Raw genomic sequence first — 16,708 nt, forward strand, 5'->3', positions numbered from 1 at the left:
ACTTAAGCAGGGTTAAAGCGAGCAGGAGGTGCAGCACAGGCAGGAAAATGACGGCTCATTCCTAATCACCTCTATGGATGAAATACAGCCTTGGGGCCCGATCCTCAGCTGATGTAAATCAGCATTGACTTCAACAGAGATACATTGATTTACACCAGCTGAGAATCTGGCCCTTACCATCTATGTTCCCAAAAGCCTGATAAAAAGAAATCTTTAAAATGGTGTTCTCAGCCCAAGAAATAACCTACCAATACACATAACCACATTGAAGGGGTCATAGGCTTTCTCAGACCCTTTTTTCCTGGTCCAGTGTCTACATGAGGGTAGGCCAGGTGAGTGTGTCCTGGCAGTGCTGAGAAGACTGAGGGAAAGACTCCAATGAGCTGTAATAATAATTGTTTTTGTTCACACAAGCGTTCTTCCCCCATGGGTACTGGCCCTGCATCGTGGCCTACGGGCTGCTTGTTGGCCGTGCTGTGTTTACGGGGAGAAGGCGCTATGAGGAGGCCTTCTTGGTCCCTCCAAGCCTTTAGCAGGTTCATGTGTTTCTTTTCTCTTTTCTGGCTGGCAGATTTCATAACTGACTGTCCCCACCCTTCTTACCACCTTGAACGGGCCCTGCCACCTGGCCAGAAGCTTTGACTCTGAGGTCATTCGCAACAATAATACCCTGTCCCTGGGCCCAAATTCTCGCATCCTGGTCCCTCGGTTGTAGGTCTCCTCCTGGTTCTGTTGAGACTTCAGCAGATTTTCTTTAGCAAAAGGTCCCAGTGTCTCCAAATTCTCCCTCAGGCAGATCACACACAGTACCACATTTGGGACTGGGCTCCTATGTCTTGTGGAGGAGGTTTAGGTTGCCTCCCATATAGTAGTTTGAATGGTGAGAACTCTGTTGATGCCTATGGCACCTCCCAGATGGCAAAAAGAAGCAAAAAGCCGATCCCAACGACGGGGGTCCTAGTTCACAAACTTCCCAAGCATCTCTTTCAGCGTTTCATTGAAGTGTTTCACCAGCCAGCCTGTCTGAGGGGGGTAGACTGACATCTTTAAGGCCTTGATTTTCAAGAGGTCACACGATTCCCCCATTAACTTGAATGTAAAATTGGCCCCAGGCCAGTCAGTACCTCTTTTGGTATCCTTACCTATGCAAAAACCTTCAGCACTTCAGTTGTCATGGTTGCCGCAGTGGTCAAGCGAAGGGGGGTGGCCTCTGGGCACTGCCTGGCATAGTTCGTTATCACCAGAATATACTTGTACCCAGCCGCGTGCTTTTCCAGTGGCCTCGCCAGGTCCATATCGATCTTCTAAAAGGGATCTCTGGCCACCAGGAGGGGGACTAGTGGAGTTTTTGGGGTCTAGCTGGGTCCTGTTCCTTGGCACACCAGGCATGACGCGCAGTTGTCTTTGACCTCACTCTGCACCCTCAGCCAATAAACTCTAAGGGTTACCCTTCCGAGGGTCTTCTCTTGCCCTAAGTGTCCCCCACAGGGTACTGCATGTGCCAACTGTAACACTGAATTGCTTCAGGACTGGAAGTTGTACCCTTACTTCTCTAGCTTGGGGGTCTTTTGCCACCCAGGATAGTCTCTCCTCTCCGAGTCCGAGCTGGGGTCACTGCTTCATCAGTTCATCAGAGCGGGTCATCTGCTCACCATTTATACTGGCACATACACACACTCCCCAGCCAAGTTACACCATCAGTCTGAGGGCCTGAATCGGGAGACGCTCGGACGCTACCCACGAGAGGCTGTGTTAGAAGAGCTCCTAGCAGTCGGGGGAGAGGCAGCTTTCCGCCAGCTTGCAGATCTACGGAAGGCAGCCAGACAGAGCAGGTGTTAAAGAAACTGCCCTCCAGACCATGCTTTCAAAAGATACGCCAGCAAATGGGAAAAGACATCCCAGGCCACGTACAGCTGTTACCAACTGGGTGCCGAAGAGAGGGGCTAGCAGGTCTGCAAGAGGGGGGAGTGAGGAGAGATCAAGAGACAGCATCCCACCCACCCTTTGCAGTGGATCTGTTGAGCCCCACTCCGGTAGGAGCAGCGTTCCCACCTGGCCGGGATTTGACCAGCCTGGCCGGTTTATTTATGGATTTGCCAGTTGCCAGAAAAATCATTTAATCTGTCGGGGTTTTTTCCGTGGGTCTAAAGATTTGCATTATTCTCCCCATACACTGGGATGGCGAACGGTGAAAGTTTCTGTGTCCAGCTAGAGACGCTGCAGGGTTCCCGCTTCCGCAGGTTAAGCAAGAACAGATCAGAACTGTTGAAAATACAGCAGCTGTCTGCCCCCCCACGCCAGCACCGGGCGCGTGTGAGAGAGAGAGTGGGCTTGAGTCACACGAGAACGAGGAGCCGGATGATGTTATCCATCTCATCTGTCTCGGTTCTTTCTCTCCAGGTCCTGCCAGTGGCTGTTGTGGGGGAGCGGGGTTGCGGAGTTGCCTTCTGGTTTGGGTTGCGGCGGCCTTGCCTTGTGGGGGGCAGGTGTTCTGGCATTTCGATGGGGGTAACCCTAGGCAGGAGGTGCCCAGGAGCAGGGCTCAGCCGGCCCACTCTGAGCTCAGCAGGGTTGCTGTAAAAGGTGAAGGAGGCTGGCAGTGGGGTGGAGCCTTAACAGACATGGTAAGAGAGGCACCATGCTGCTCCCTGCGAGCCTTAGGGTCCATGTCCCCTTCCTAGGCTGCACAGGAAGTGAGCACGGGAGCAGACCCATTGGAGAGGGATCCTGGGGAGAGCAGAGGAGGCACCAGGGCAGAGATTCATTCTCCCCACTCAATGAATGGATGGATCCACCACACAAATGATTTCTCCATTTCCAGGCTCTTCTAAATTACTGCCAAAGGCCAGAGGTTGGTACCTCTGCCAGGGACGGCCAGGGCAAGGGGTGGGAGGTACATCCACAACCTATTTCCCCTGGTGACTCCTTTGCACCTGGGAGGCCAGCTCAGAGCCATCAGACAGTCCCCCTGTCCTGGGACGATCCTCCCTGGGGCCAATGGCAGGGTGGGGCAAAGTGGTTGCCGGGCAGGGCTCAATGAGTCAGATCCCTGAGCTGGAGACAGGCATCACTGCCACTCTGATCCACAATCAACGTCATCTATTATTACCCAGAGGAACAGCTCTTTGTAACCCCAGTTTGCAACTGCTAAGTTACTGCTATGAGACCTCTGCTAGTGATGACAGGAGGAGTCGAAATTAACACTCTTTGCCCACTCCCCAAGGCAAAGATCTTGCTCAGCAAATGTTACCCAGCACTTAATTCAGTGTGATCACTGCAGTAAAGAAATGCCAGAACTGATGCATGCAAGGCCAACCGCATGGCATGTCAAACAGCTCCCAGGGATAAAGTTTCTGAGTGTCAAACGAAGGCAGAACCATTCTGGGTCTGTAGCTTCAAAATTCATCATCTTTCCAGGTGACAACAGCTTTGGAAAATGACTGCCGTGACTTTAATAAATAATGCTTTAGGCACAACTACTACTTTCTTCAAATGGATGAGGGCTGTCTCCCAAGTGACTTTAAAATCTGGCTGGAAATTCTGTCTTGGATCTCAACACATTAACAACCTATTTCCCAATGAATAGAATTAATATTTGGTTTCCCAGAGACAAAGTAGCCCCAGCAGAAAAATCACACATGGTAAGCGCTTTGTGCCCCTATCTGATGTTAACCCAACAGAGGAGAGATCACTCAATACATTTTTTAAAAATGGTTTGTTTGTTACAATGTTCTATAGCTCTTTTGTTACATTAGGATGGTAATGGAGAATGTCAACCTTAATTAATAGTGTAAGAGTTCCACAGTAAAATACAACGGAAAGATCATTGGTCCTAATGAAATAATATCCCAATGTGTAATATACAAGCAATAAATCAGTGATTTTATGCCAGCCACAGCTAGGAAAGGAATGGTACAAAAACCTGTACAAATAAAGGGTTTGAATGAAAAATTAAAAAACTAAAATTTGTGCAGATGAGTGGTTTGGACAACACTTAATAGCAATGAGGCCTAGCCTTTATCTAGTGCTGTTCACCTATAGATCTCTAAGTGCTTTACAAAGGAGGTCAGTATCACTACTCCCCCCCTGTGATGTTATTGACATAAACTGGGACCATATCGATCATTGTTGCAACCAAGGTCCTGTAGTGGCACCCAAATCTTGTATAAAGGGGGTCAAATGGGGTGTCTAAGATAAGGTTATGGTTTACGGGTTATGATTATGCTGTCTATATGTGTGTATCAGTTTTGTAGTTGAAGTTATGAATATTGGCTCTATACTGTCTGTATGGCAAACTTATGCTATGCTTCTGGGTGACATCCCAGACAAACTGAGATTAGCTCTGCCTAGCCTGCTTGATGGCCCATTAAGGACCATCAGCTATACAATGGACTCATTGAGAGAAGGCAGATATGCCTTCCGACTCAGCAAAGTATGCAGGGACTGGCCCATGTTACTCCAGGCTCCATTTTGCTGTAATTTTCCACAGTAAGACCAAAGAGGTGTTCTTACACCTGGAAAAGACTATACAAGGCTGATGCCTCATCTCCATTTGGTCTTCAATCCTGCTTCTTACCTCTGGAGGAACTTTGCTACAAACTGAAGCTCTGAACAAAGGACTGAGGACCCATCCCAGCGGGGGATGTATTCCAGAGATTTGAACCTGCAGTTTATTCCATCACTGCTACAAGCCTGAACCAAGAACTTTGCCATTACTGTATGTAATTGATTCCATTTAACCAATTCTAACTCTCTTCTCTATCTTTTTCCTTTTATGAATAAACCTTTAGATTTTAGATTCTAAAGGATTGGCTACAGCGTGATTTGTGGGTAAGATCTGATTTGTATATTGACCTGGGTCTGGGGCTTGGTCCTTTGGGATCAGGAGAACCTTTTTTCTTTTATTTGGGTATTGGTTTTCATAACCATTTGTCCCCATAACGAGTGGTACTGGTGGTGATACTGGGAAACTGGAGTGTCTAAGGAAATTGCTTGTGAGACTTGCGGTTAGCCGGTGGGGTGAGACCGAAGTCCTCTTAGTCTGGCTGGTTTGGTTTGCCTTAGAGGTGGAAAAACCCCAGCCTTGGGCTGTAACTGCCCTGTTTGAGCAATTTGTCCTGAGTTGGCACTCTCAGTTGGGTTCCGCCAGAACCGCATTGTCACCCCCCCCTTACAGATGAGGAAACTGAGGCACAGAGCAGGACATGACTTGTCCAAGGTCACCCAGCAGGACAGTGGCAGAGGCAGGAATTGAAGCCAGGTCTCCTGAGCCCAGTCCAGTGCACTAGCCTGTAGTTTCAGTTTAAATTCAATGGGCCACATTCTCCTGGCAGTTACACCACTGCAATCTTGCTGACGTCACTGACCAGATTAACCCCCACCCCCCCGTGTCTCAAAGGTCTCCACCTGTGCATTGCTCTAACACCCTTTGCATGAGGAAGGCGTATGGAGCAGGAGGGGTTTCGTTTGACTCCCTCTTTCTGATCTGATGCATGAAAAAACACACGTGAGTGAAAAATATTTCCGCAAAGTATCAGAACAAAGTGACAATGGGCTCCAAAGGCTGGGGTGCACACTCACAGAATCTAAGGCCAGAAGGAGCCATTCAGACCATCTAGGCTAATGTCCTGCATTTCTCTCATTGTAAAAGTAACACGTTCTTTAATCCCCATTCCTGCAAAGACATAGGCATATGCTTTGCTTTATGCATCCGAGCCACCCCATTGAACTCCAAGGACTCCGAGGAGTGGATCTGGAGAAAGAGGGTCAGGTTTCCTAACGGACCTCGCTTGGTGTGACACAAGGGGCTTGTTTCGTGTGACACCAGGGCTAGACAGCTCCCAGATAAACACCGACCTCTCAGCATGCTCAATAGAGAGCATCTTCCTGCCTGCTGCATCCCCTCTCGCTAATTAAACAGTCATGGTGTGTAACATTAAACATGGGCATCTGTCCTTGAAGGATCAAGGCCTTAGATTAGAAATTCTACTTGGATTGTAATCCTTTGGGACGGAGCTTCCTGCCATTACATGTATGTACAGTGCCTAGCACGATGGGATTCTGATCTACAGCTACTGACAATAATAATAATGAGGCCAAATCCTACTTTGAGTAACCCCAATCCGGCCCCTTGGGCATCCATGGCATTGTACCAGTGCCACACAGAGAAGAATTTGCCCCCGATATATAAACCCAAACCACTAACTATAGTTGAGAATTTTTTGCCCCTAGGACAACACTAATGAATCCCAAATGAAAAAGCAAAGGCAAGACATTTGCAGCCCTGTTTGCTTTTTACCGCGAGGCTTTCGCTAGCAGCCCTGGAGGTTAGGGCTCTCCTGCTGTTTGTGAAGCAGAAACACAAAACTATTTCTGTGTGAATTAGCTAGTTCTAGCTCAACCAGAATTGATGGGCTTGGAGCAGAAATCATGGGGTGAAATTCTCTGGCCTGTGATACGCAGGAGGTCCGACTGGAGGAGAAGAATGGTCCCTTCTGGCCTGGGAATGTGTGAATCTGTGCAGCAACCTATGTGTGAACTACATGAAGCAGAAAGTGTGAATAATTAATTGCTGTTTTCACACCCGCCCCACCACAATGTGACTGGCTGCGATACGTAACAGGCCCAATCCTGCAACCATTGGTCACATGACCACTCCTGATTGACCCAGGCCCACTGATGTGCACTGGCATGAGGATGGCTGATGTGATGGTTGCAGGACTGGGACTCCAAACAATAGAAAAGGAATGTAACTAGTGTTCACTAGCTGGACTGTAATTTACTAAACAGGAGTATAACTGTATATTCCCCCCACACACACACACACCTCCCCAAAGCTGAGTGACCCAATTCTCTGTGACCTGAAGGATAACAAACACAGGGGAAGACAACCATGGACATTCAAATCTAAGCTGCTGCAGTTGTCCTCCCTGGTAGCTAGGAAACATGATGTTTAGTGCTTTAAAGGGCATACCCTGCATCAATACATTTCCTAACTAGTGTTTTTTATATTGTTGGGGAGGGGGAATGAAAAATTCAGAAAAATTTCAATTCAGAAATGTCAAAACATTTAGTTGAGAGTCAGTTTCATATTAAACTGCATCTGCCTATGGTGTTGCAGTGCCTCATGCCTTCGCTCTTCACTCTGGCCTGAGGTTCCTGGCCAGACTACAGCTTCCATGATGCACTGCAGTCAAATGCCAGGCTGTGGTGCATCATGGGAGATGAAGCCTGGTCAAGGCATCTGGCCCACAAGGGAAAGAAGAGCATGAAGCACCTGAACTACAACTCCTATGAAGCACTGCAGCAGCTGAGGCCGATGCCGATTAACATCAAACTGACTCAAAACATTTCCATTCAGTTCCTCGAACTGAAACGTTTTTAATCGGTCAGCCCCACCTGAAATGAAATATTTTATTTTAGTTTGCCCGAACTGAAAAATTTAAACATTTTGATTGTGCAGAAACTGCATTTTTCATTAAAAAATCATTTTGATGGAAAATGCCAATCAACTCTACCTTAAATTAATCAACCAGTGCTGCTCCCATACCATAGCTAGACCTGAAACCCAACTGACAGGAATCCAGCAAGCCTGAGGAGGCCAGATGGAACCATAGCTGCCCTGGACAACTTTCTCAACAGCTTTTCCCAAAGGAGATGATTTGGGTAGGGTGATAATGGGAGAAATCATTAACTTTAAGCCAAGTTTTCCTGAGCAATGGCCTAATCATTGTTTGTTTCAGGGTGCATGGGAAGTTTCGGTATCTTGTCCTTTGGTACGGAGACACTCAAGAATGAGCCCAAGACTTTCCCCAGCCAGGAAGGGCCATACCCCTCAGCACCCTCAGTGACTCCAGCACCCATCCACTGGCAATCAGGTGTCACTGCGTGTCTGGCCGCAGAGCTCTGGCAGAACAGGAGTGTCTCCAGGTCTAGTTCTTTGGGGCCGCACCATGTCCTCTTTCACACTGTGAGATGCCAACACACATCAGCGGATGTAAAACAACAAGTAGTAGTAGATTATGCTAACTAGTTGTTCAAAGAACCCTCCAGCTGCTAGTGGTTTAATCTCTCACAGTTATCAACTCTGCTGGCCTTCAAATCAGAAGCAGGGGCATAGCAGGGGCTTTCACTTGGGCTAGTAACTTGTCCATTGATAGTCCTCCAGTGCCTTCCCACAATGCCCCCTCTGTGCCCAGAAGGACAGACAAATTCTCCCACAATTCACTGGGAAAGACGCATAGCACAACTCAGCTTAGTGCAGCGCTGAGAACCATGGGATGTGCCCCCAGAACTTCTAGTGACACACAGGTGAGTAAAGCACCAATGAGGACACAGTACCTCGGACAGGGCTTTGCAGCGTGGCTGCTCGCATCTGGCGTCCATCACCTGAGTTAACTCTGCTGTGACAACATACCCTTAGACTTTTGCTTAGATACCAGGATGATGGGTGCAATTAAAGTGCCTAGGTAGACAAACAGGATACGTTTGCTGGGCAGTACAATTTTAGGGCCCAAGAAAACCTGTTACCTACGTAGGTAATCCTAATTTACACAAATAGTGCCATTAACTGCTGGAGGACTATGGCCTGAGTGAGGCCTGTTTATGTAGGTATGGGGTTGCTGGATCCAGTCCTCAGTTTTGGCTTTGGTTTGGAAGGGTGTATGGCGGAAGCAGTGACCGTCAGGAAACCTGCCTTCTTTTCCCAGCTGTGCCACGGATTGTGTCCCCGGTGAGCAACTCGTTCCATCGCTCTGTGCCTCAATTTCCCAGCTGTAAAATGGGGTAAGAATGTTGTGAAGATAAATCAGTTAATGTCTGGACGGGGCTCATATGCTGTCGCGACGTGGGCTGTATCCATTCCTAGACACTCTTGGCATTGCTATTTCAATGTAGGTGTAAGACGCTTGGATGTTTACTTTCTTATTTCAAATAAAAGCAGAAATTTCCCACGATCTGGCCCAGAAATGTTCAAAATAACACACAGCTATATTCACACAAAGTAGCTATGGTTACAAATACAACAGAATTGCCAAATGCCATCACAACTGTTTCTATTAGTTTGTTCTGGCGCTTAGCTTCTTGTTTTCATAGAGAATGAGTAAATAAGGTTTTCATTTCTAGTAATTTTCATATGAAGATTGTGAGGGTGATTGGCTGTATTGTCATCACAGGGGAATAATATACAGTGATACTTTGCTTTTGCATTTATTGTTGTGATGGCGGGGAAACATGATTATCTTTGAATATATCATCAATCAGCATATTAAAAAAGGCACGGGATTTGTCTTTTTCTGAACTTTCCCCCCCCACCGCCTAGTTTAAGAAATGGAAATTTAAGTATCTTAAATACACAGAGTTACCTGTGGAGCATTCAATAGTTTGGACATTTATTTACATTGATTTTCTTTGCACAGCTAGTCATGCTGTGGGCTGAAATTGCCATGCCCAAAGGATAGTAAAATTCAAAGGCATCATTGTGCTCCACAAAGCACATTGAAACAGGTATTACCAAGAGTAGAAGTCACATATTTAAGCATAGCTCACTCCAGTTAAAAATAGCCCCTTGGAATATAGAAATGGAGCCAGAATGTCAGTGGCATTTACCTTGCAGTAGAGCTGGGTGAATTTCTGCTCTTTGATTCATTGGAAACTCAGGGGAAAAAATCGTTTCGGGTCAACTCCAAACCCATTTTCCCCCAAAAATTCTTGGCACATTAAAAAACTCGAAAAAATGTCACCTGGGGGGTTGAATGAACCATTTTGTTCATCCTGAAATGAAACATTTTGTTTAGATTTCAAGAATTTTCCAATTTTTTTTTTTTTAAATGTGAATAAAATTGAAGGAAAGTTCAAAACAAAAAGTTGTTTTGAATTGAAAAGTTGAAACACTTTGTTTAGAAAATGTCAGAACGAAAGATCTCCGGTTCTTTAAAGATCAAAATTTTCTTGATGAACAAGTCCGCAAAACCAGCATGAATTCACAGTGACACCAAAGCCGCATTTTTTGCCAAAAATAGTTTTGGCTGAAAAATGGCACCCCGCTCTACTCTGGACTATGCGTGCTGTTTGCAGACTTGCTATCCCAGCCGTTCAAAAATCATGAGTCAGCCCCCAGTTGCTTTCCAAAATGGGACTTAGGGTCCTAAGTCACTTAGGTGCTGTTGAGATTTTGACACCCCGTCACTTCCACTCCAGGCCTGGTTTGGAGTGATGCATGTGCATGGTGCTGGCTCCCTGGGTGGAGGGAGATGGATTTCACTCCCCCCGCTGCACAGCTGCACGAGGCAGTCCATGACAGCAGCCCCGGGGCTCCTCCTGGTGTAGGCAGTGCAGAGCGTCCCCACTCCCCCAGAAGGGAGGGGAGGGGGCGAGAGGCATGGGGCATAGCGCTGCCCACCTCAATGCAGAGTGCGGCTAGTGCACCAGGGAGAGCCAGCAATGCTGCTGTGTGCTCACCGCAGACAGCGGGTGCCTGCAGCACTCTCCCAGCCTGGGGTGGGGCGCAGCAGCCTGCCCTCGGGGCGCTGGCTCGGAGCTCGGATCCAGCCCTGTGTGGAGCAGATCCTCCCTTTGCTCTAAACCCATTGCACTCTCATTCCTCTGGGGTCCCCGTCTCCTCCCCTGCTGGGGCAGGCCCCATCCCTTCACTCTCTGCCTTTCATTGCTGGGGGGCTCAGTCCGTCCCACTATCCTGTAGTCAGCACACCCGTGCCAATCTGCACCAGCGGAGGAGCTGGACCCAGACCTCTGACCTCGCCCTGAGCACCAGGAACACACCTCTGCTGAATGCACATTGTCTTGGTCTCATGGGATGTGCGCCGGGCTTGCGGTTGTTTGGCAGGTGCCTGGCCTGTCTTTTATCCTAGACCAGGAGCACAATGGCCATCTCCACCACCCCTGCGGAGTCTGGGTCGTGACAAGAATCCAGGGGCCCCGTTTTGTCCCTATAGCCAGAGGGCAGCACGTCCCCCAGTCATGCAGGCAGCTGCTCCCTCCACTCCTGCCTCTGTTGTGTGCCATGAGGCTCAGCACCCAGGGAGCTGGTGGCCCTGAGCCGGGCCCGGGCTCTCTCTTGGGGCTAGTCAGAGCCTAGCTTTGATTTGGGAAGGGGAGACTGCTGGAGAGTGAGGTGCAGACTGGAGAGGCAGAAGGAGAAGCAGGGGGACCTGGTGTGACGGGGGAGAGACTGACAGCCAAGGCTACACAGGGATCCAGGAAAAAAGCCCAGGTCCTGGACTCGGAGGAGGGAAGACAGAAGCGGAGGAGAAGGGGGCAGCTAGAATGGAGTGGAGGAGATTACAAGTGGGAACCAGGCCGAGGGGACAGGGTCCACAGGATAGTGAAGGGCTGGGAAAAGCCCGACTCTGGTCTCCCTTGGAGTCTGGACGGCTAATCTAGGGTGTCAGTAGTTGTGCTTGGGAGCCTGTCCCCAGATGGCTGTCTCTTGGCTCTAGCTGGGTGGTTTAGCAAGGCAAAGACTGAGGGGGAGGGGAGAGGTGACTAAGCAGCCATTGCAAAACCCCGACCTTTACACTGGAAAACAAGTGCTTATCTCTGCTGGACGCAGTGCATTTTTGGAGAATGATGCTTCAGCTCCCCCCCTCCGAGGCAAAGCCACAGCTGCTTCACATTCCCTCGCAAGCTTTCCTGCGCAGCTCTGATGATTTAAACCCTCCCTCTCCAGCCCATGGCACAGTGCCGGGCTCCAGGGAACCTAGCGCTTGCCTCCAGCTGAGACACTGAGCTCTGGTCATGACACTGCTAATGACTCCAGCTAGCGCAGTGCCGTGGCGAGCGGGAGTTTGCTGCCCCCATAAATTGTATCCAGCGCCGAGGCCCCAACCTAAACCCTGGAACCAAATGCCCCCGAGCTCTGGGAAAGTGGGCTCCAGATTCAGAGCCAGAGTTCAGAGCAGCCGCTGGGACTCAGTGGGGTTGAGCCATAGGCCCACATGCCGACACCTTGCAGAAGGTTTGGGTCTGGTCCTGATGCTAATTCTGGGTGAGATCCAGCTCTAATTCTCACGCTCACAACCGGGGAGCAAAACTCTCTCACTGGGGTCCCCTGGGGACTGGTAGGCTGCAAGGCCAAGAGCTATTGGAGTGTGCCCCCCAGTCCAATTGTGCCCCCTTAGCTGGACACCCGCTGTTAAACATGATCGGGCTGTGCAGCTAACCCAGCTACCTTGGGAGAGACAGCGAGCTCCTCGCCAGTGAAGGAATTAACGCACTTCCCATGGGCCAAAGGGCGCCCCCTACTGGGCTGTGAGCTCCGCCAACGGGAGAGAGCTCAGAACAAGTCGCAGAGCTTCGCACTAGCAGGTCCCAGTTTTGCACCCATTACTCACATTGAGTAATACATTGCTTTGGTAATAGCCTACTGCAGTGTTTCCCAAACTTGGGATGCCGCTTGTGCAGGGAAAGCCCCTGGCGGGCTGGGCCAGTTTGTTTACCTGCCACATTCGCAGGTCCGGCTGATCGCGGCTCCCACTGGCTGCGGTTCGCCGCTCCGGGCCAATGGGGGCGGCGGGAAGCGGCGCAGGCCGAGGGATGTGCTGGCCGCAGCTTCTCGCAGCTCCCATTGGCCTGGGACAGCAAACCACGGTCAGTGAGAGCCACGATCGGCTGGACCTGCGAATGTGGCAGGTAAACAAACCGGCCCGGCCCGGCCCGCCAGGGGCTTTCCCTACACAAGCGGCATCCCAAGATTGGGAAACACTGGCCTATTGCCATCAATGTGACTAAACACACAAATGACGTACTACCCAGCATGAATAAAGGGGGCAGAATCAGGCCCCTGCTCAACAAATTCTAATGTAAACCCCTTATGCATACAGAGAGCAAGAGAACGGAGGAAAGTCAGTCAACTTCAGCTGCCTGGGAAAGCTACTGGGTTACTAGTCTTGGTACCAGGGTAGTGCCTAGAGGCCCCAGCCAAGCTCAGGGCGCCGCTGGGCCAGGTCAGGTGGGAGAGGCAGTCCTTGCCCCAAGAGCTGGCAATCGGACAAGAAAAGGCAGACCGAGGAAGTGTTGTCGTGATCAGAGGGGGTCTGTGATCAAGCTGAACCCCAGGCCTGGTCTACACCTAAAACGCACGTCGACACAGCTACGTCACTGCGGAGGGGAGGTCACACCCCTGAGAGACAGAGTTATGCTGACCTAAGCCCCAGCGTGGGCACTGTCAAGTCGCCATAAGGATTCTTCCGTTGACCTAGCTGCTGCCTCTCGGAGAGGTGGATCACCCGCATGGATGGGAAAACCCTTCCGGTGCTGCAGCGAGCATCCACGCTACGGCGCTGCAGCGTCCGTCGTGCCGACTTAGCCCAGGATAGTGCATTCACCACAAGATCTTCCTCTCCAACCAGGAGAGCCTCTCCCCTGCTTCTTCCTTCCACATCCACTGCTGGCTAGTCCAGAAACAGTCTGGGTTACCTTGGGTCTTCAGTTCAAATGATGGCAGCTGTTTATACTGCCATGGCCCCTGGGGCTGTCCCTGGCCCCCCTCCCACGCCAGGCCCCTGCCTGACTGCTCTGGGGAGAGTGCCGCCCAGTGCGATGGCAGGGCTGAAGGGAGGCCGAGGAGGCCTGCAAGGAGCCCTCCCGTAGCAGTGAGGTGTGGGAGGCAGGCTTCTGCAGTCTGGGACGTGAGGAGAAGACTAATTCGCAATGCCGCAACCATGGGCCGGAGCCGTGTGGATGCCTGAGGCTCCCGGGGGCGTTGTGCAGGAGGTGGATAGCTGCGCTGCACAGAACCCACCGAGAAGGCTTCAACTAAACAGATAATCAGATGTGACAAGTGGTCTCTGCCTCTCCGGAGCTGGGCCTTCAGAGGCACGTGAACGAGAGGCACTGCCGGTGTGGGCTGCCTTGGAAGAGCTCGGCGGCGATATATTTTTAGCCTTGTGCCTGCTCCGGTAGCAGGGCTATCAGGATAATAAATGGGATGAATAACTTATTCAACCCTGCACCATATGCCAGGACCTTCAAGTAGTTAATCAACTCTTCATTACCTCCAGTGGGGAGCACAGCCTATGTAAGCACCAACAATGGTGACAAATTACAGATAATTGCAGGATCCATCATTGGCTTTTTAAACAGCTACATTACTCGGGCCGTAATAACTGCATAATTGAGAGCGCAGTCGGAGGGGTGAACGGCTCGTGTGCTGCAGACGGTGTCTGTGCACAGGAGGAGTCTTTCTTGCGAGTCTCTGTCGAGTGCCCATTCCCCTCAGGAGACTTCACTGACCAGGCCTCTGGAATTGTGAATGGAAACGGAATCTGGTTGCGCAGTGTGAGGAGATGGGGCTGCTTCCTTCAATCTGTGGCAGGAAGCCAACCTGCAGTGGGGCTGGGGCAGATTTTGGGCAGAAGCTCTACAGTGACACAGAGCAAGAAACACAGAGTAGCCTAAGGGATGAGTCTGTCACCCTTATTCTCACCAAGTTCCTTGTTCAGCATTAGACGAAAGCGATTCTTTACCATTGTCACATGACTGTTTGTACAGAGTATCAGGGGGTAGCCGTGTTAGTCTGTATCTACAAAAACAACAAGGAGTCTGGTGGCACCTTAAAGACTAACAGATTTATTGTATGTATGCATGCATCCGAAGAAGTGAGGTTTTTACTCACGAAAGCTTATGCCCAAATAAATCTGTTAGTCTTTAAGGTGCCACCAGACTCCTTGTTGTTTGTACAGAATAACTGGCAATGGTCAGACAACACACATACAACCAGATTCACCCTGGATTTGTGCCAGCTACCCTAGACAAACCACAGGCACAGGGCCCTCCGTGGGAAAGTCCAGGGGGGCAAAGGCTAAGGTGGCATGAAGCAGTAACAAGTTCCCCACAGCCTAGGGGCAGGAGTGAGCTAGCACACCCAGAGGCATGGAAAGGCACTGGTGCGCAGGGCTCCTTGCTGCATGGATTCATCACAACCCCTCAACAACGCCTCATCTGCAAAGTGAAGAACCTCCTCCCCACAGCTACCGGCCCCACGCATTCCAAATACGGAGTCCAGCCACCCAAAATCAGGAAACTGGCTTAAAAAGCGTGAGATTTTAAAGCAATAAGATACGCGGGGGTTCATTTTCATCCCTTTAACCCTTCTGAGTGGTGCGCTTTTAGGACACACTCTGTGGAACCGTGGCCAATGGGAACTGCGGGGGGCGGTACCTGTGGGCAAGAGCCTCCCACTTAGGAGCCAGACTTGCTACTGGCCGCTTCTGGGGTGCAGCGCGGAGACGGGACAGGCTGCCTTACCCTTAGACCCCCGCTGACCAGGAACCCGAGCCCCAACCCCCTGCCCCAGCCCTGAGACCCACTCAAACCTAGAGCGCCTTCCTGCACCCCAAACCCCTCATCCCCAGCCCCCTGTGCTGTTGGACTGGCCACAACGCCAGTTGCCCTGGGTTCTGGCTTCTCTCCCAGTGACAGTCTGGGACATCGTCTGGCAGGTCTGGTCTCTCTTTTTTACCTGTCTCTCTCAGGCTGGACAGAGGTAGAATTGAAGATAAAGCTGCGTCTCTGGCTGGAGTCTCCGTGGTGGGGTAGCGATGGCTGGGTGTCCCTGCTGATGTGTTGAGGTCTGGGTTCATGATCGTGTGATGACTTCTGAGAGCCACAGGCAGAGGACAAAGTCACTGGAGTGGAGCGGAGACCTGCCGGCCTGCCCTCTCCTCCAGGAATCCTCCATTGGCCACCCTTCTCCTCCCCTACGTCCCTTTTTAAGGGTCCCAAGAGAGGAGTGATGGAGAAGGTAGTCCGTCCTCTCATTTTCTTGCCCACCAGTTAGGCCTAACTTCCAACATGGCAAGTTGGGTCCATTAACTTCCAGTCCCACACAATTTGTGTTCCAGGGAAGGGCCGAGCACCATTACAGAGCTATAGCAGGAGAACTTTTTGTTTGGACCAAGTCTTTCTATTTTTTACTTTTACCGACTCTTAGACACAATTGTACATAACAGGCCGAGTTGCACTTTTGTTCCCGTTTCCTATCAACATCTGGGATTACAGGTAACGGGACCATTTTGCAGTGCGCACCCTTCACACAGTTTGGCCTACAGCTGGGATACCGCGCCAGGGTCCTCTCTGGACCTGAGACGCCAGGCAACGCTCCCGCTGCACTGTGCCCCACAATCAAGGCTCAGGAAGCAGCACTGAAGGGGTTAAAGGCCGTTTGGAAGTGGGCTGAGTGCATTGCAGCGTGTCAGGTTCTGCATGCTTTATCGTTATGTGCATGAAAGATGCTTTTAACACTTTGCAATAACCCATGATTCCAAACCAGCCAGGCTCAGCCTCTGCAGCTGAGAGACAGGCCTGGCTGATGGGCGTGAAGGCTGAATGGAGAATCAGCAGCTCCGGGGTTGCAGTACCGGCCCTGCACCTTGACTCACACCTGGCCTTGGTGATTCACTCTTTCTCTGAATAGAACGGAGATAATAGTACTTAGGAGCTTTGCAAACCTGGGGTTTTATCTCCCCTCCCTGCAAGGCTGGAGTGAGCAGTTATTATCATTAGTTACATTATATTGCACTGATGACCTCCACAGGTCTCAGTGGACATCTGGGCCCTATTGTGCGCAGGGCCATACATACAAGGAAGAGACAATCCCTGCCCCAAAGAGCCGACAGCCTAACCAAAGGGTGGGGGAGAGGATGGATTATTATCCCCATTTTAAAGGTGGGGAAACGGAGGCACCGAGAGA

The sequence above is a fragment of the Trachemys scripta genome, chromosome 6 (genome assembly GCF_013100865.1).
Source record: "Trachemys scripta elegans isolate TJP31775 chromosome 6, CAS_Tse_1.0, whole genome shotgun sequence".
Classification (NCBI taxonomy): Eukaryota; Metazoa; Chordata; order Testudines; family Emydidae; genus Trachemys; species Trachemys scripta.